The sequence below is a fragment of the Erinaceus europaeus genome, chromosome 16 (genome assembly GCF_950295315.1).
Source record: "Erinaceus europaeus chromosome 16, mEriEur2.1, whole genome shotgun sequence".
NCBI classification, from domain to species: Eukaryota; Metazoa; Chordata; class Mammalia; order Eulipotyphla; family Erinaceidae; genus Erinaceus; species Erinaceus europaeus.
Window position 1 is genome coordinate 43783864 of NC_080177.1, and position 20515 is coordinate 43804378.

General features: G+C 40.0%; 1 protein-coding gene across 6 annotated transcripts in view; it reads right to left on the reverse strand.

The window, feature by feature from the left end:
• Positions 1 to 20515, reverse strand: part of FRMD6 (FERM domain containing 6) — a 324351-nt gene that overhangs the window by 90932 nt on the left and 212904 nt on the right. For 2 of the 6 annotated variants that reach the window (XM_060174975.1, XM_007532049.3), the window contains exon 1: positions 14417 to 14556. The exons of 2 other annotated variants lie outside the window; for them this stretch is intronic. The gene's annotated coding sequence lies outside the window, so the exon portion shown is untranslated. Of the gene's footprint in view, positions 1 to 13648; positions 13776 to 14416; positions 14557 to 20515 lie in introns of those variants that run through there. 2 more of the 6 variants (XM_060174973.1, XM_060174974.1) reach the window with 2 other exon arrangements.

Sequence of the window (20515 nt, forward strand, 5' to 3'; positions counted from 1 at the left end):
AAAGTCTCTTTGCATAACCACTGGATTATCTCTGCCACACCCTGCTTTATCTCTTGGTCAGGAGTCAGTGATTAAGCTAAGAAGCCTATTGATAGTTTAAAAGCCCTCAGGCTCCCATAGCCTACAGGGGAAAAAAAAAAAAAAAGAGGCTTTTACACCACTGAACTCCAACTCAGGGATTGAAAAAACTGTTAACTTATTTAAAATGGTTAAAACAACAAGAAAAAATATTGGAGACTCGAACCAGGACAAGAGTCCAGCTAAAAGTCCCCCAGAGGGTGAAGCACAAAACAACGAGTTCAACATCCAAACATTAGCTAAGGAAATAATAACAGGAGTGAGTAAAGAATTTGAAAAAATTGTAATCAGAAATGCAGGAACAACAAATGAGAATATGGAAGAAAATTCTAATTATCTCATGGTTATTAGAGATCTGAAAGCTGAAATCACTGAGCTAAGAATGCAACTAGCTGAACAAGCTAAAACAGTATCACAGCAGAGCAACAAAATAGATGAACTCCAGAAAGCAGTAGAGGGCAGAGAGAATAGAATCAATGAGGCTGAAGACAGAATTAGCAAGATTGAGGATGAATTAGAGACAACTAAAAAAGAAGAGATCTCAAAAAGAGATTAAGAGATGCTGAAAACAACAACAGAGTCCTATGGGATGACTTCAAAAGAAACAATATACGCATTATTGGCTTACCAGAGGAAGAAAGAGAAGGGGAGGAAGAAAGCGTTCTCCAGGCCATAATAGCTGAAAATTTCTCTAGTCTAGACAACACCAAAGACATAAAGATTCAAGAAGCCCAGAGGGTCCCAAACAGAATTAACCCAGACCTAAAGACACCAAGACATGTCATACTTAGATTGGAAAGGAATAAGGATAAAGAAAGGATCCTCAAGGCTGCAAGAGAAAAACAAAGAGTCACCTACAAAGGAAAACCCATAAGATTAGCAGCAGACTTCTCCATACAAACACTACAGGCCAGAAGAGAATGGCAAGATATCTATCGAGTGCTCAATGAGAAAGGCTTTCAGCCAAGAATACTATATCCTGCTAGACTGTCATTCAGACTAGATGGAAGCATCAAAACCTTCTCAGACAAGCAACAGTTGAAGGAAGCAACCATCACCAAGCCTGCCCTGAAAGAAGTTCTGAAAGGTCTCCTATAAACAGTCAGACCACCACAAATAGGACATATATCAAAACACTCTAAAACTCTACAAGAATGGCGTTAAAATATCTTCAATCTTTGATATCAATAAATGTCAATGGCCTGAATTCACCTATTAAAAGACACAGAGTAGGAAGATGGATCAGAAAACACAACCCAACAATATGTTGTCTACAGGAAACTCACCTAACTCAACAAGACAAACACAGACTTAAAGTGAAAGGATGGAAAACTATCATTCAAGCCAATGGCCCACAAAAAAGGGCAGGAACAGCTATTCTCATATCTGACATGATAGACTTTAAAATAGATAAGATTAAAAAAGATAGGAATGGACACTACTTAATGCTCAGAGGATCAGTCAATCAAGAGGACTTAACAATTATTAATATCTATGCACCCAATGAGAAGCCATCTAAATACATCAAACTTCTACTGAAAGAGCTACAACAATATATTAACAGTAACACAATCATAGTAGGGGACTTCAACACCCCACTATCTCAACTTGACAGATCATCCAGGCAGAAAATAAGTAAAGACATAAGGGAGCTAAATGAAGAGATAGATAAACTAGAACTATTGGACATTTTCAGAGTAATTCATCCCAAGAAACTGGAATACACATTTTACTCAAATCCACATGGATCATTCTCAAGGATAGACCATACGTTAGGCCACAAAGACAGCATCAGCCTATTCAAGAGCACTGAAATCATCCCAAGCATCTTCTCAGACCACAGTGGAATTAAACTAACATTTAACAATCAACAAAAGATTAGTAACAGTGCCAAAATGTGGAAGCTCAACAGTACACTTCTTAACAACTTCTGGGTCAAAGAGGAAATCAAGGAAGAAATCAAAATGTTTCGAGAGTTCAATGAAAATGAAGACACAAGCTATCAAAATATTTGGGACACAGCTAAAGCAGTCCTAAGAGGGAAGTTCATCGCTATACAAGCACACATTAGGAAACAAGAAAAGGCACAAATAAACAGCCTGATTGCACATCTCAAAGACCTAGAAGAAGAACAACAAAGGAATCCTAAAGCAACCAGAAGGACAGAAATTACTAAAGTTAGGGCAGAAATAAATAACATTGAGAATAGGAAAACCATACAAAAGATCAATGAAAGTAAATGTTGGTTCTTCAAAAGAGTAAACAAAATCGACAAACCTTTAGCCAGACTCACAAAACAAAAAAGGGAGAAGACCCAAATAAATCGGATAGTAAATGAAAGAGGAGAAATCACAACAGACACTGCAGAAATTCAACATATCATGCGAGGCTTCTATGAACAACTATATGCCACCAAGCTAGAGAACCTGGAAGAAATGAATGATTTCCTAGATACCTACCAACTTCCAAAACTAAGTAAAGAGGAAGTGGATAACATGAACAGGCCCATCACAGCTAATGAAATTGAAACAGTTATCAAAAATCTTCCAAAAAATAAAAGTCCTGGACCAGATGGTTTTACAAATGAATTCTACAAAACTTTCAAAGAAGAACTAATACCTCTACTTTTAAAAGTCTTCCAGAAGATTGAAGACACTGGAATACTCCCTCCCAGCTTCTTTTTTTTTTTTTTTTTTGAGTTATTTATTTATTTATTTATTTTTTTTAATTAAAGAAAGGATTAATTAACAAAACCATAGGGTAGGAGGGGTACAACTCCACACAATTCCCACCGCCCAATCTCCATATCCCACCCCCTCCCCCGATAGCTTTCCCATTCTCTATCCCTCTGGAAGCATTGACCCAGGGTCATTGTGGGTTGCAGAAGGTAGAAGGTCTGGCTTCTGTAATTGCTTCCTTGCTGAACATGGGCGTTGACTGGTCGGTCCATACTCCCAGTCTGCCTCTCTCTTTCCCTAGTAGGGTGGGTCTCTGGGGAAGCTGAGCTCCAGGACACATTGGTGGTGTCCTCAATCCAGGGAAGTCTGGCCGGCATCCCGATGACACCTGGAACCTGGTGACTGAAAAGAGAGTCAACACACAAAGCCAAACAAATTGTTGAGCAATCATGGACCCAAAGCTTGGAAAAGTGGAGAGGAAGTATTAGGGAGGTACTCACTGCAAACTCTAGTATACTTCTGCTTTCTTACTTTGGTGCCATACTCCAAACTCAGTCAGCTTCTATGAAGCCAACATCACCCTGATACCAAAAGCAGACAGGGACACAACCAAAAAAGAAAACTACAGACCAATATCTCTGGTGAACATAGATGCGAAAATATTGAACAAAATTCTAGCCAACCGGATACAGCAGTATATCAAAAAAATTGTTCATCATGACCAAGTGGGGTTTATCCCAGGCATGCAAGGTTGGTTTAATATACGTAAGTCAATCAATGTGATCCACCACATCAACAAAAGCAAGACCAAAAACCACATGGTCATATCAATAGATGCAGAGAAAGCCTTTGACAAAATACAACATCCCTTTATGATCAAAACACTACAAAAAATAGGAATAGATGGAAAATTCCTGAAGATAGTGGAGTCTATATATAGCAAACCTACAGCCAACATCATACTCAATGGTGAAAAACTGGAAGCATTTCCCCTCAGATCAGGTACTAGACAGGGCTGCCCACTATCACCATTACTATTCAACATAGTGTTGGAAGTTCTTGCCATAGCAATCAGGCAGGAGCAAGGAATTAAAGGCATACAGATTGGAAGAGAAGAAGTCAAACTCTCCTTATTTGCAGATGACATGATAGTATACATGGAAAAACCTAAGGAATCCAGCAAGGAGCTTTTGGAAATCATCAGGCAATACAGTAATGTGTCAGGCTATAAAATTAACATTCAAAAGTCAGTGGCATTCCTCTATGCAAACACTAAGTTAGAAGAAATTGAAATCCAGAAATCAGTTCCTTTTTCTATAGCAACAAAAACAATAAAATATCTAGGAATAAACCTAACCAAAGAAGTGAAAGACTTGTATACTGAAAATTATGAGTCACTACTCAAAGAAATTGAAAAAGACACAAAGAAGTGGAAAGATATTCCATGTTCATGGGTTGGAAGAATTAACATCATCAAAATGAATATATTACCCAGAGCCATCTACAAATTTAATGCTATCCCCATCAAGATCCCAAGCACATTTTTTAGGAGAATAGAAAAAAATGCTACAAATGTTTATCTGGAACCAGAAAATACCTAGAATTGCCAAAACAACCTTGAGAAAAAAGAACAGAACCGGAGGCATCACACTGCCAGATCTCAAACTGTATTATAGGGCCATTGTCATCAAAACTGCTTGGTACTGGAACATGAACAGACACACTGACCAGTGGAATAGAATTGAGAGCCCAGAAATGAGGCCCCACACGTATGGACATCTAATCTTTGACAAAGGGGCCAGACTATTATATGGGGGAAGCAGAGTCTCTTCAACAAATGGTGTTGGAAACAATGGGTTGAAACATGCAGAAGAATGAAACTGAATCACTGTATTTCACCAAATACAAAAGTAAATTCCAAGTGGATCAAGGACTTGGGTGTTAGACCAGAAACTATCAGATACTTAGAGGAAAATATTGGCAGAACTTTTTTCCGCATAAATTTTAAAGACATTTTCAATGAAACGAATTCAATTACAAGGAAGACTAAGGCAAGTATAAACCTATGGGACTACATCAAATTAAAAAGCTTCTTCACAGCAAAAGAAACCACTACCCAAATCAAGAGACCCCTCACAGAATGGGAGAAGATCTTTACATGCCATACATCAGATAAGAGTTTAATAACCAACATATATAAAGAGCTTGCCAGACTCAACAACAAGACAACAAATAACCCCATCCAAAAATGGGGTGAGGACTTGGACAGAATATTCACCACAGAAGAGATCCAAAAGGCCGAGAAACACATGAAAAAATGCTCCAAGTCTCTGATTGTCAGAGAAATGCAAATCAAGACAACAATGAGATATCACTTCACTCCTGTGAGAATGTCACACATCAGAAAAGGTAACAGCAGCAAATGCTGGAGAGGGTGTGGGGTCAAAGGAACCCTCCTGCACTGCTGGTGGGAATGTCAATTGGTCCAACCTCTGTGGAGAACAGTTTGGAGAACTCTCAGAAGGCTAGAAATGGACCTACCCTATGACCCTGCAATTCCCCTCCTGGGGATATATCCTAAGGAACCCAAAACAGCCATCCAAAAAGATCTGTGTACACATATGTTCTTGGCAGTACAATTTGTAATAGCCAAAACCTGGAAGCAACCCAGGTGTCCAACAACAGATGAGTGGCTGAGCAAGTTGTGGTATATATACACAATGGAATACTACTCAGCTGTAAAAAATGGTGATTTCACCGTTTTCAGCCGATCTTGGATGGACCTTGAAAAAATCATGTTGAGTGAAATAAGTCAGAAACAGAAGGATGAATACGGGATGATCTCACTCTCAGGCCTAAGTTGAAAACAAGATTAGAAAAGAAAACACAAGTGGAACCTGAAATGGAGTTGGAGTATTACACCAAAGTAAAAGACACTGGGGTGGGTGGGTGGGGAGAATACAGGTCCATGAAAAATGATGAATGAAATAGTGGGGGTTGTATTGCTAAATGGGAATCTGGGGAATGTTATGCATGTAAAAAAAAAAAAAAAGAAGTAGAAACGCAAAGCAGAAATTGACTGAGTTTGGAGTATGACACCAAAGTAAGAAAGCAGAAGTACACTAGAGTTTGCAGTGAGTACCTCCCTAATACTTCCTCTCCACTTTTCCAAGCTTTGGGTCCATGATTGCTCAACAATTTGTTTGGCTTTGTATGTTAACTCTCTTTTCAGTCACCAGGTTCCAGGTGTCATCAGGATGCCGGCCAGACTTCCCTGGATTGAAGACCCCACCAATGTGTCCTGGAGCTCAGCTTCCCCAGAGACCCACCCTACTAGGGAAAGAGAGAGGCAGACTGGGAGTATGGACCGACCAGTCAACGCCCATGTTCAGCGGGGAAGCCATTACAGAAGCCAGACCTTCTACCTTCTGCAACCCACAATGACCCTGGGTCCATGCTCCCAGAGGGATAGAGAATGGGAAAGCTATCGGGGGAGGGGGTGGGATATGGAGATTGGGCGGTGGGAATTGTGTGGGGTTGTACCCCTCCTACCCTATGGTTTTGTTAATTAATCCTTTCTTAAATAAAAAAGAAAAAAAAAAGAGAGAGAGACAGGCTGGGAGTATGGGTTAACCTGTCAATGCCCATAAAAAAAAATATATATATATATATATATATATATATATATATATATATATATATATATATATATATATATATTTGAGACTTTTAACAGGCCCTGAATATTTCTGTTGCCTCTAGAAAACTCTTCGCACTTGAGGAAAAGAAAATTCCCTAGCTGTCATCATGATCCAATACAAATTCAACAAGCTACAGGGAAGCTAGGGACATCACTGATTTTGTTCCCTAAAACAAGGACCTATTAACACTTATATGGAAACATTAACATCTTTTTGTAGATGTATATTGGTTACTTCAAGAGAACATGAAACTTTATGGAAGACTTTGTACAATGTACTCAGGATAACCTTAAAATAATATGTGTGTGGGGGCCAAGTGGTGGTACACCCCCACTGAATGCCCACATTGTCATGGGCAAGGACCAACGTTTCCAAGCAGTGAAGCAGTTCTGCATGTGTCTCTCTCTTTTTCCCTATCTCCCCCTCCCTTCTTAATTTCTGCCATATCAAATAAAAGAAATGAAAACAAAAAACAGAAGACCTGTTTGTTGATGAATGTAATGAACATTTTAGAGCAATGCACATTAAATTCAAGATATGACACAATACATATCTGGCCACATGGATAACAGGATAAGTCCCTTTAATAAACAAACCAGAATGACATATGTCCTGGACAATGTTGTGCCTATTTTGACAAGGCTTATAATTATGCTGTTAAGATGTAAATGTGTCTTTCTAATGTGCTTAAATTTGTTTTTCTCAAAAACTCATTTTAAGGTCACAAACCATTTCCTTTCATAACAGAAAATCACAAAGTGGCTGGACCCATATCAGATTAGTAAATAGCTGCCTTATACCAGTAGTAACAGTTAATTTCTCCAAAAATTCTAACATGAAATCTATAAGGTATAGTAACAAAAGACATGCCATTAGTATTTCTAGCATTAAAAAATTTAAAGCACTTTGTTTACTGGATTTCTCATAAACCTGTATTTTAAATAAGTGCATCCTGAGGACTGCCACAGACTGCAGCATCAGAAATTCACAACTGTGTTAGTAGAAACAGATGTTTCCAGAGATATTTAAGAAAATATAGCATGGAAAGTGGGGGAAAGTGCGTAGAAAGGGGGGAGGAAAGTGGGGGAAAGTGAGTAGAAAGGGGGGAGGAAAGTGGGGGAAAGTGTGTAGAAAGAGAGAGGCATAGTGGTAGCAGAGGGGGGGGGGGAAAGCCAAGTCTTTTATTCATCATTCTCTTAATTAATGAACTCTTCTGGAACATGGAGGAAGCAGTTCCTTGGAAATTAGGATTCTCCATAAATCATTTATGAGTCAATAACAGAGTAAAGAGGGACCACAAAACACTAACTTGGCACTTGAAATCCCAAGTCTTATAGAAGGGAACGAGGAGATAAAGAAAAAGGAGGGGCCAGGTGGTGATGCATCTGGTTGAGCATGCATATTATAGTGCTCGAGGACCCAGGGTTGAGCCTCATGTCCCCATGTGCAAGGGGAAAGTTTTCTGAGTGGTGAAGCATGGCTGCAGGTGTCTCTCTCCCTTCCTATCACCACTTACCCTCTCAATTTCTGGCTGTCTCTATCCAATAAATAAATAAAGATTAAAAAGAAAAAGAAAGAAAGAAAGAAAGAAAGAAAGAAAGAAAGAAAGAAAGAAAGGAAGGAAGGAAGGAAGGAAGGAAGGAAGGAAGGAAGGAAGGAAGAAAAAGGAGGTATCAATAGTCTCTGAATGGAGGGCAGAAGGGGGGGGGAGAGAGAGATTAACAGAGAAACATTCTGCCTCACTGGGGCTGCAACTCCACTTTGTCTGAACAGAGCCACGGGACACCTTAGTGTGGATAAGACAAGGGCACCCAGTTCTCCAGCACACTGGATTCAGGGTTTAGGGCTTGGACTGTAGGAGGTTGTAAGAGGTATAGATGGTACTAATCAAGACTAGATATAGTCAGAAGCTGCTTCTACTCTTGTTGTTGTCACTAGCTGTGAGATTTTATATAAGTCACTCAATTTTAATGGGGCCGTAGTCCTTCCACCTTCAAAAATGATGGGGTTAGGCTGCACCTAAGGTCCCCTTCTCTTCCCAGTTCACAACTTAAACATGGCAAATTCCACTTAATATATTGTGTCCATGAAATACTGAGATTCTGTGGACTGAGTTGAGCCATAAGTATTTTCATTATGCTGTAATTTTCTCTCACCTTTCTCCAGGACACTGTATTTTTCTCTCACCTTTCTCCACCATCAAAAATAGGAACTAGGCTACATCTAAGGTCCCCCTCTCTTCCCAGTTCACAATTTAAACATGGCAAATTCCACTTAATATATTGTGTCCATAAAATACTGAGATTCTGTGGACTAAGTTGAGCCATAAGAATTTTCATGATGCTGTATTTTTCCCTCACGTTTTCTTTTAGTCTTATAACTACATACTCCACTCCAAAGTGCTCAATTTCTCTTTAACCACTGGATGATCACACCTTATTTTTCCTCCAAACAAACCAAGTATTCATCAACAAAAAAGGAAAAAAGAATAATTACTATTACCTGCATCTGACTAGACACTACACTATACTGATCTGAAGAAGACATATGAAAGAACAAATCTGTTTTGAATATGATCCAAATAAAAGCTAAGCTACCCAATACTAATAAAGTCCTGAACAGTTGTCACCCTTGAAACAAGGCTTATAACTTCAGGAAAAAGCCAGAGATGATTGTTGATAGTGCTCTGATTCTTGACTGGATGGTGGCTGCCAGGATATGGTTACTGCATGCTATGTACTTCTGTCCTCTACATATTTTTTTCTGTCTGTATACAATGAATTATTCAAAACAAACCTAAAGAATTAAACCCATGAAGAATCTCATTTCCCCCTCTACCATCATCATTTATAGAAACTGAAAGGCACAAGTACTGCTATCTGTGAAAAGAAAAATAAATAATTAATTAATTAACCAGAACCAGACAAACAACTGCCTGAGAAACTAAGTAAAAGTCCATCAATTTCCTAACATCTTCATTCAGACTTTGCTGGGGTTTTCCAATAATTTCTTACTTTACTTGCAGTTGTGGTTATGTTAGTATAAAATACTGATTTTTCTGTCTTCATACATGAGAAAAACATAACTTCTCAAAGTTATATAATATCTGTGTATAAAGACTGTTCATTTAAAATACTCTATATCGTTAAATTGGAATACAAGAATAGTGGGGTCTTAAAATTGGGGTCAAAAATTATCCTGATTACCACATTAATAACAAGATCTCTACTTAATTTCTTGCGGCATAAACATCACTCTGCTAAGTAAGGTCACACAAAGGCATTAAGAAAGGTGAGAAAACACAACCAAAGAAAAAGCTGTTGTAGACAATCCCAAGCTACAGTAAGGACTGCCTTCTCCTTCAGCATGTGTTTAGTTCAGCTGTGAATTTGTTTCAGCACCACATTTTTCTCCTCCTGAAGTAATACAACCGTCAGATCAGTGATTTCTTTTCCCTCCTCAATACTTTATAATGTCTCTTTGATTAATACGATACATTGTATGATTACTCCATTGGATACATATAAAAAGTGTCACAGAAACTTGCTTCCAGAAGTAAGCACACAACTAATTCATACAAGATAACTGGAAGCACAGATGGCTTGTTTTTACTTAAAAGTTATGTAAACTTCTCCTTTGGCTCCACAGTATGGGAAGCAGACATTTGTAGTCTCCCCAAATGTTGGAGCTACTCATTAAATATTTGCAGAAACACCGGAACCTAGATTAATAGCGTTTCAGGTCTTTGAAATGGGAAGTGACTTGGAGGTGAGGATAGACACAGTAATAAGCATCGAGTTCCAAAACACCATTTAACACCAGAGATCCAACATGAATGCAGGCAAGATGTCCAGGATAAAGATCACTTAGCATACATATTTCACATTATAGCAGACCTTGAAGGGATGTTAATTCTAATCCTTTTTTTCTTAGTTAAAAATCCTTATTCCTTTTTTGGGGGGGAGAGGGGTTATTGCTGGGGCTCCATGTCTGCACCATGAATCCACTGCTCCTGGAGGCTATTTCCCCCCTTTTTTTGCCCTTGTTGTAGCCTTGATGTGGTTATTATTGTTATTGTTGATGTCCTTCATTGTTGGACAGGACAGAAAGAAATGGAGAGAGGAAGGGAAGACAGAGGGGGAGAGAAAGACAGACACCTGCAGACCTGCTTCACTGCCTGTGAAGTTCAGGGATCCTTATGCGGATCCTTGCGCTTTGTGCCAGGTGCGCTTAACCCGCTGCGCTACCGCCCGACCCCCCAAAATCCTTATTCCTTAATTTGCACTTTTAAGTAGAAAGCTCCTTACCTCAGTCCTGTGTTAAATGCTCATCTCTTTAAGTTTAGACTTTCTTGCAATTCAATGCCCAGTATTCTACTTCTTCCTCCATCTCAAATTTATGCCTTTTAACTTGCTTCTACTTATTTTTATAGGTCCCCAAAGTCTCTTCCTCTGCATAATGTGAAATTCAGAAAGCTCTCTCTACTACCCCTATATCAAAGTTTAACTTCAGAGGCGCACAATACCATTTTTCCTGCTTGTGGCTTTGAAAAGATACATTTTAACTAATATTTCACCACTCAAAATTCCTTCACTAAGTCTTTTCTATTTTATTAGGCCCAATTGCACTCAATTATTATGCAGATTATAAAGTATCAAACTCCTGAAATGTGTAATTATATAATCTTACAAAGACATATATATATATATATGTCTTTCTCCTCTTTCATACACACACACACACACACACACACACATAATATTTAAAACACACACATAATAATTAAAACAAAACTTAATATCAGAAGTATAAAGGGTGTATATACCCTTTATACTTCTGATATTAAGTTTTGTTTTTTTCTTTTAATATTTAAGTTGTTTCTTGTATAGGTAGAAAAGTTCACCGTACAAGGACAAGCTGTTGTATCAGAATTCACAAATTTATATTTCTGAGAAGTAAAAGCTCATTTAAAACTCTTTTAAAAGAAGAAAGTTAAAATTGCATAAATGAAAGTCAAGCTTCTATGTTTTACCTACATAATACTGAATTGAGTATCTCTAGTTTTCCCACTAGTGAGAGGGGTTTGATCCACAAAACCAGAGCTTTAAAGAGATTTTTACTAGGAAGTAATAGGAGAAATCTCTCTCTGCATAAATGTAGGAAATGTCCTATCCTTTAGAATATATAAAAACCTGAAATGACTTTAGAGAAGGCCCATGAAATTTAGTTCTGAACTCAGAAAACCACCTAAAGGATAATTTGTGAGTGCCATCTGGGATCCAGGCAGCTTCATCAACAAAAGGGAAACTTGTTGAGATCATCCAAATCTAAAATTCACATACATTTTTACATCTGGACTGAATTAATCTTTCCGTGGTACTTGCTTTCATGTAATAAAATAATTGTTTGCAGGTTTTTTTTAACCCAGATCCTTAGAAATCAAAATGAACACCATACAAGTTAAAAACTACAAAGAACTTCTCTATCAAAAAAAAAAAAAGTTAATTGTGAGAGGACTCTTTTACAGGAAACTATGACACTGACAGTTCAGTAAAAAACAATTCTGTTCGAAACTTTCATTTTAAGCATCTGCGATGGAAGACTACACAGTCTATTATGTCACAGGTTTTGAAAGCCAAAACCTTCATAAACTTTACTGAAAGAAGAAACAAAGTCCAGAAACTAGAAAAGTTCTACAATAATCCACTCCACTCAGCCTAGAGGATACATTTTTATAGAACACGTAGCTAAAAATTATGAAAGAAAAGTACATGAACATGTTGCTTTCAAAGGTAGTGTCTTCACTCTGGCCTGTATTGTGTTTCTATAGTCAGGATAGTCTCAAATACACAAATTCAAAGCATACACTTGAAGATGATAGCTTAGTCTCTTACCTGGGGAAAAAAAAAAAAGGAGGAAGAAGTAGAAAAATATTTCTTGTTCCCTAAAAGGTTTTGCTCACTGCAAAAACTGATCACTGTGGTCCTTTACTGTCAGATGTTAGGCACTCTAACAAACATTCAGTGGAGGGGGGAGGTTAGTTCATATTATAGTCTGATTTCTGGAGAAGAAATTCTGCAGATAACTTGATAGCAGATATTCTCTGGGTGGAGTCCCTCTCATCTAATAATTCACAAGATCCATTTGAATATGGAATACAAATCCATTATGTCTACAAACATACTGAAAGAGCATTAAAATGTCAGTTGTCTCATAATGTATTTTCCTTTTAGCATAGCCCTTTTGTTTCTTAAGACCACACCCAAAGAAAATAATTAAGTGTGAAAAGTTTTATATTATTGATACAAAGGACAACAGCAAAAGCATCTGTTTTCCTGTCTCTCTCTCTTCTGTTCTTCTCCCCTCCCCCACTCTCTGATCCTGCTGGCTGTAGGTCTCCTTGGTTGTTAAAATTACTCTCTACAACTGTCTGACAATTCTGCAGATCTTGAAAAATGTCTTAGCCATTAACGTTGATCAGCCTAAATATATGTGCTGATCAAGGAAGAAAACCCAAAAGCCAGAAACTTTTTAAATGACAGATATACTACGGGAAAAAATTCCCCCACAAAGTTTTGATGCTGTGAAATATCAACGCTCTGAAATCAGAAAGGAAATGACTTACATTCTTGGAAAATGAAGCCACTAGCAGCTTTCTCCAACAGCATTTTCTAATCCCTAAACTACATCCTGTGGCAACGGGGGAGTATCTCCTGCAAAAATTACATTTAAGCAGATACTTAAAGTTAATAAATACTGCCGGGTCCTGGGAGAAGAAAAGAAGAATCAGACATGGAAAATGTAGATAGATATTTTCCTGCACAAAGAAACTGCAGATCTCACAGGCTTGAACTCAAAAGCAACCCAAGAATGCTGGCTGAAGTTTTACATTCCGTGCTGTGGGCACTGCACAGCTCCTGGGGGGAAATACTGGCACAAGTGATTTTTTGTTTTGTTTTGCTAAAGAATAAAAACGAAAAGGGTGTAAAAGCTAATATTTCGTTAGCTACTAGCTACATAGTGCAAGGCCTGCAAATCTGGCAGCTTTCATTCAACTTTAAAACGCTTGTTTTGACAGCTTTCCACTTAAGAAAATGCCCCCCCCCCCAGCTCCTTCCCCATTAGGTTAGGTTCTCTGGGGAATCCAGGTTCCTCAGCCGGGTCCAGGAAGATCCCCCCAGCTGTGTATACCTGTCCATTCTGGCCCATCTCGAAGAGAGGCTGGTGGTCTCCACTGCCCGTCGCCGGGCCTGCACACCGCAAACCCAATTCTGCAGGCCGCGCCCCCCACTCGCATCCCATCGAGGCCCCCTTCTGGCGCTGCGTCGCTCAGACTCAATCTCCCGACCAGACACTTCAAGGGACAAACACTGCGCTCCAGTCCCCTCCCGCAGCCGGCTATCTGGCCAAGGTGTGCGCACAACAGGCAGCAAAGCGCCCAGAGCAGCGGGGCTCAAGGGCTCAATGGGTGGCTCCGATCCACTTGGTCACAGGTCGGGGCGCTACAGACTCAAGCCCCCCCACCCGCACGCACACAGAGCGTCCGGGACCACCCGGAGTTGCGCGCGGGCTTCCCAGCCGAGAGCGGCCCGCGGCGCCGCGGTGCTCCGGCCTCGCCGCAGACGCTGCTCCCCACGTCCTCGCCTCTCCGCGGCCAGCTCGGCTGCCCGGCCCCGTCCTGCTGCCCCGGTGTGGACGAGCTCTGGCTCGCAGAGAGGCCACCTTCCCGCACGATGCCCGACGTCAAAGCCGAGGAAGCCAGGAGCTGGCTGATGAAAGACGCGGAGAAGGGGACACTGCCTCGGCCAGGGCTCTAGACTTCCAAAAACCTTCTGAAAGCCCAGTCCAGCCGCCGCCGCTGCCCGGACAACCGACAGGGGGCACAACGGGCGGTCGGGGCGCAGAAGCTGGGCTAGAGTGCGGACAGAGGACCCCCGGGCGCCTGGTTGTTTCTCATACCTCGGAAAAAGTCCGGAGCATCAGTCGTCGGGCTCTCGCCAGCTCCCGACCCTGTGGAGCCGCGCCGAACCTGCCTTGCTCCTCAGTCTCGGCTTGAGAAGCCAGACTAGGGCTCCGTGCCAGACCCGCCCCCAGACCCGCTCCGCCCCGCCCCCGGAGGCTCCGCCCCGAGCGGGCGGGGGAAGCAGCACAGTCTCTGGAGCCGAACCGGAGCTCTTGGCTGCACGTGGAGCTCCGGTCAGGCCCGCCCTTGGACCCAACCAAGAGGCCACGGAGGGGTGCAGCGGGCCGAGTACGAAGGATAACCTAGATCGTCACCCCTCCCGGCTTCAGGGAAGGGCGGCAGGTCTCAGAACAACAGTGTAGCGTGGACCACAGTGATCCAGACCTTTCTCCCTCGGACGGAAACAGAGGCGAGAGGGGACACTCTCATATCCCCCTTCTGGACTAGTGGACCTCCCGGTCCGGAGCCAGCTCCTAGACGCTCTCCTTCCCCATCCTGGTCTTGCTCAGTGGGGGCGGCTGTTTGGCTAGAGCTTCTTTTTACTAATTCCCAACTACGGAGGAGGGACCACTCAGAGAGGAGGCCGTTCCAGCGGAGAAGACTTCGTGACTACTAGGTCCCCTCTGGTCCCCTGTCCCGCCCCCACCTACCCACCCACCCCTTTGGGCGCCGCGCCCTCGCGGCTTTAGCATTGGGTGGAGGAGGCGCTGCAGACAGGCTGCCCCCGCTAACTCTGCCTCTCCAGTTCTTCGGGGAGACTCGGTCTTTATCTGCTGTGAGTGCAGTGCCAGTGACTCCTCAGACATATTTGCCCTCTCCTGATCATGGCATGAGGAGATGGCGAGTGATACAAATAGACAGTGAAAGATGATTCTGTGGCGCTAAGAACCAAGTCCAGAAGTGATTGGATTGTTTTTTTTTTGGGGGGGGGTGAGGGTAGGGGGGTGAGCTACACTTCTCCAGTCAGTCAGTCCTGACACTGCGGCCAGCTTTTTGGGAGAGACTTAGCCTCCACTTGCTCCATAAACTCCGCCCTCCTAGATCCTAGATTTAGGACTGACCCAGAGACCCTTGGTCGGGCATGGCAGTAACTGCTCATAATGCCCATCACTAAAGGAATCATGGGTGCAATAGTGGGTATGCCATTTGGGTGAGGAGATAAGGAAGCAGGGGAGGACCTGAGAGAGGCTACTACTCCAAATCAGATATGTGAAGACAAAAGACAACTTTGAAATTCGCTGTGCTTCTTTGATATAAACATAAATATGCAAAGCTAGCTGTTAGTGGTTAAAGTATGCCTGTCTCTGTGCCCTGTCTGAAGAAATGCAATTTTGTTTTTATTACAGCTGAAAGTCATCTCACATTTTGAGAATATTAGAAATAAATATTGGGAATGGCGATTTTTTTTTTTTTTTTCAAAATTGATCATGCATCCAGAACTTAGTTTTGATAAAGCAGAGATTTCTAAGGTATTGCACATATGGTTTAAAGTAACGACTTCCATTATTTAAAAAAAAAAAAAAAAAAAAAGAGGGCACAAACTGTTTTAATGATGGGATATAAAAACAGTTGTATTTAATTAGTAAATTAAAAATTGTTTAACAATAGTTGATTGTAAGCATTGATAACTAGAGTATCACACCTTTCCTCTGAATGCATTCAAAATTAGTGTATATTAGGGGAGGGGTGAGCAGAAGAGGTGGAAGGATGTAAGAAAAGGTGGTAAGGCTTGATTTTTTAATAGACAAAATTTAAAATGCAGAGGCAGTTGGGCAGTAGCACAGCGGGATAAGCCTAAAGCACAAGGACTGGTTAGGATCCCGGTTCAAGCCCCTGGCTCACCACCTGCAGGGGAGCTGCTTCACAGGTGGTGAAGCAGGTCTGCAGGTGTCTCTCTTCCTCTCTATCTCCCCCTTATATCTCAATTTCTCTTTGTCTCTATCCAATAACAAATAAATAAACAGTTAAAAAATTTAAAAAACTAAAAAAATTAAAATGCAGAGAATGAGTATATACTGAACACTAGTTGGTAAGGTGACTACTAAAATAGTCTTGATGTCTACTGAAATAGTCTTGCTTTTCATGTGTAAAGTTCTATCTTGCAACACTGTTCTAAATCTAATTTCCATCTTAATGCATAAAAATCTAGCATGTAAATCTGTTGGACTGTGAAAAATCACTGCAATATAAAATAGTGCAAAAAAAAATCCAAAAGACTTTAAATAAAAAATTGTAACATATACTTCCAAGATTAGGTTTGTTTTCTAAAACTAGATTGAAGTAAAATTTATTGTGGTCCCCTCCTCTCCCCTTACACACACTTTTTTTGGAGAGAGGAAGAAAGACCACAACACCAAAGCCTTATGTGCAGTGGGGTCAGGCCTCAACCTGGGTGATGGACATCACAAAGCAGCTCACTATCCAAGTAAGCTATTTTGCTGACCCTACTATGTGAATATTTTTAATGATAATGCTATATTAACAGATAATTTTTAATGATAATGCTATATTATGCATTATATGAATGCATAATAAATGGATTTTTTCATAATAACGTTTGTAAAGGAAGTACTTTAAAACTCTTAATCAGTTTATAAAGACGTGGAATAAAATAAAATTCTGAAAGGATTATTTAAAAAACACATAACCCTTTGAAGATGAATGAGGAACTTAAAATGGAAGAGCTGTTTTAGATACTTATCACCAAAATGTTTTTCTTTAAATATTATAATAAAGAATGCAATTTTATGGGAAATCAAATATTTTTTGATGCTAAGCTAATTTTATTTTCATTTATATGATTAAAGATGAGTCATGGCTTATCAGTTAAGTATCATCCTAAACACAACTTAAACTATTACCTTTTTATGACTTTAAAAATATTAACAGGGGATCTGTCGGGCGGTAGCCCAGTGGGTTAAGTGCACATGGTGCTAAGCGCAAAGACTGGGCCTAAGGATCCAGGTTGCAGTCCCTGGCTCCCCACTTGCAGGGGGGTAGCTTTGAAAGCAGTGAAGCGAGTCTGCAGGTGTCTTTCTCTCCCACTCTCTGCCTCCCCCTCCTCTCTCCATTTCTCTCTGTCCTATCCAACAACGACGACATCAATAACAACAAGGATAATAGCCACAACAATGATAAAGAAAAAAAAGGTAGGGGACAACAAAAGGTGGGGGGAACAGCCTCCAGTAGCAGTAGATTGGTGGTGCAGGCAGGCACCTAACTCTAGCAATAACTCTGGAGGCCAAAAAATGTTTGACAGCTCCATACTTTTGCTTCTATATATTTTTTTTAATAAAAATTATTCATTCCCTGAATCTGAATACCAGTTTAGTGTGAACTAAATAAGACACAAACAAAGGTAATAAATATACCTGAATCTTATAGAAGATTAAGGAAACAAGCATGCAAGTTAACACAATATGCTTTAGGCTTAGTGTAGTGGAGATAAGCGGGAGAAATAGTGGACCTCCAAGGAGGGCAACAGACATCCCTTGTCAACTGAAAGAGGAAGTAACAGAAGTTTAACTGGAAATAAGTTGTGTGAGGTAAGTGGTTCTCAAACATGACAGTACATTGGAATCACCTAAGGACTTTCAAAAGCTATTGATGCTTGTATCCCAGACATATGGTTAAAATTGTTCTGAAATGTGACCTGTGATTGAGAATACTTATTTGATAGTTTACTTTTAACCAGTGCATTGCTCAGCTCTGGCTTATGATGGTGCAAGAGGTTGAATATGGGAACTCTGGGACCTCAGGCATGAAAGTGTGTTACATAAGCTTCTGTATTATTGCCTTGGGCCTACTTGAGAATATTTTAAAGGCCCCATATTAGTCTCAGTGGAGATAAATGTGAAAATCATGATTAGGTTATCTCAGGCATAGGGCACAGAATAAGTACGTAGAAATGTGGTTTGAAAGCATGATGCCAGTAGCCTCATGATGTAACTGAAGGGCTTAAGTTTTTGGCAGGCAATATGTGGAGGAACATAATTATGTACAAAATGCAGAATTGTGAATTGTTTTAACTGATATTCCTATAAGACATAGATTAGAAGGAAAATGTGTTCTTTTTCATCTTTTATATGACATCAAGTTTATTTGGGAATCATTTTATTTTCAACTGCTTCAATTTTATTTACATTATCATGACAGGTGATTTATGTTTGGGGCAAACCAAAGACCATTACTTTAAGCAGATTCATTCTTGACAAATTGACCTTTGTTAATCCTCCTAGTGTCAGGGTGCTTTCCATGTACATGGACCTCATTACTGACTTTTTACACCTTCCTGTTGAGAGTGCCTTTTTAAATGACATTGCACCAGATGGAAAACAATTCTGTGCTGGTCAGTTTTGAATTTTGCACATGAAGGGTCACTTTCAGGTAGAAACAAATAACACCAAAGTGATTTTATGCTCTAGAAAATTGAGAAAATTGATTATCTTTTAATCAGGCTGTATAAATACTGTGCATCCAAAGCCCCTAACCAGAAATAACAAATAATTATTTTGCAGAGACTGCATAGTACAGGGATTTATATGGTATCATCTAACTCAGAAACAGACCCCTTTACCCAATATACATATTTTTTTTAAAAAGTTGAAAAAATTTAAATTCTGCTTTCTTGGCTACTGAATTTTGAGAAAATACTTTAAAATAGTGTCATTATCATATGGCAAAGTTTAGTTTTAATATAGCATGTAAGTATTTACAGAAGGTCTCACTCATAGGTGGGATTTAAGAAACCACAAAAAGAAAGTGCAGCAGATCCAAGGACTCTAAAGGGGGGAGTAAATGGGGGCTAAGAGGGTACTAGGTTCTCAATAAGTCATGGTGGAAGATGTCAGAAGATATCAGATGGTGGTGGATATAGTTTGCCAGCACCTATGAAGGGGAAATAAACAATACCCATATAACTATATCAACTTTTAAAATTATTACCCCCCCTCACACACATCACATTCCATTTCCTTGAGGGCTTAAATATTGGAATACTCCAATATTCCAGGGGGGAAAAGTTTGATAAAAGTTGTCCTGGTGAGAAGCAGGACAGGTCAAGTCAAGCCATACTCTTTCCTCTTAAGGAGAGGCTTTTGTTGTAAATGGTGTAGGAAAAGTGTTAGCTGTACAGCTCACACAACACCCTTTACCCCCACAGAGAATTGCACTGAGATCTAGAAGTCAAAAAGCATTTTGGCAGAGGTTGTGCTAGTGAATGTTGTTATTGCTAACTGAAATACAATGAAGAGTTGTGTTGCATTATATGTAGAATTTATCATTACAGACAAGACTGAGGAAGGAAGAGGGGTCCTCAAAGAAATAAACACAACAAAGAAGTCTAGTAGAACAGATAAGGCAAAGGTATTCCTGCAGTATTAAACTTGTGGTGTATGCCATTTGTGTGTTTATACAAGGGACCTTAGAGTGCTGGAGCAGTTTTTTAGCTCTGTGATTCCATGATTATTCTCTGGAAAGATAAAAGAAAATCGCCCAGAGATGAAGACTCTCACTGGAGGAACTAGGTGAAAAAGGAAAGGAAGTGGGATCTGGAGATAGACTGGTTACTCTGAGCTATGCTTCAAGCACCCTCTGACTGATTATCATTATCTAAGATGATATTTTGGGGAGAATCATGTTCAAACACAAATGATAATCTGCAAGTCATGGAATTTTTTTTAGCATTTTATGACACAACTTCATGCCTGAGGGGTACTGAATTAGGATGGGGGGGGGGGAGCCTGTAGTATGGTCAAACTTTCTTAAGAATACCAAGGAAAGTTCTATTGATAAAGACCTGTCTCTTCTGTTTTACTTTGATTACCTCAGATAAACTTCAAGCATAACAGATATTCCTTTAAATTTGTTTGTGGCTGCTTAAACAAGAATGAATAAAAGTGAAAATAGGATGTGTTTGTTATCTCTGAAATGTCACAGGAAATTCACTGAGTTTAAATGACTGATTGGTGGGACTTTCAAATGACACTTTACCTATCTAGTTAGGTTAGTGGTTAGGATTGTTAGGATTTTAGTAATAATATAAGGCTCAAACATACTGATTAACTTGGTTGGATAAAAAGCAAAACAAAACTAAC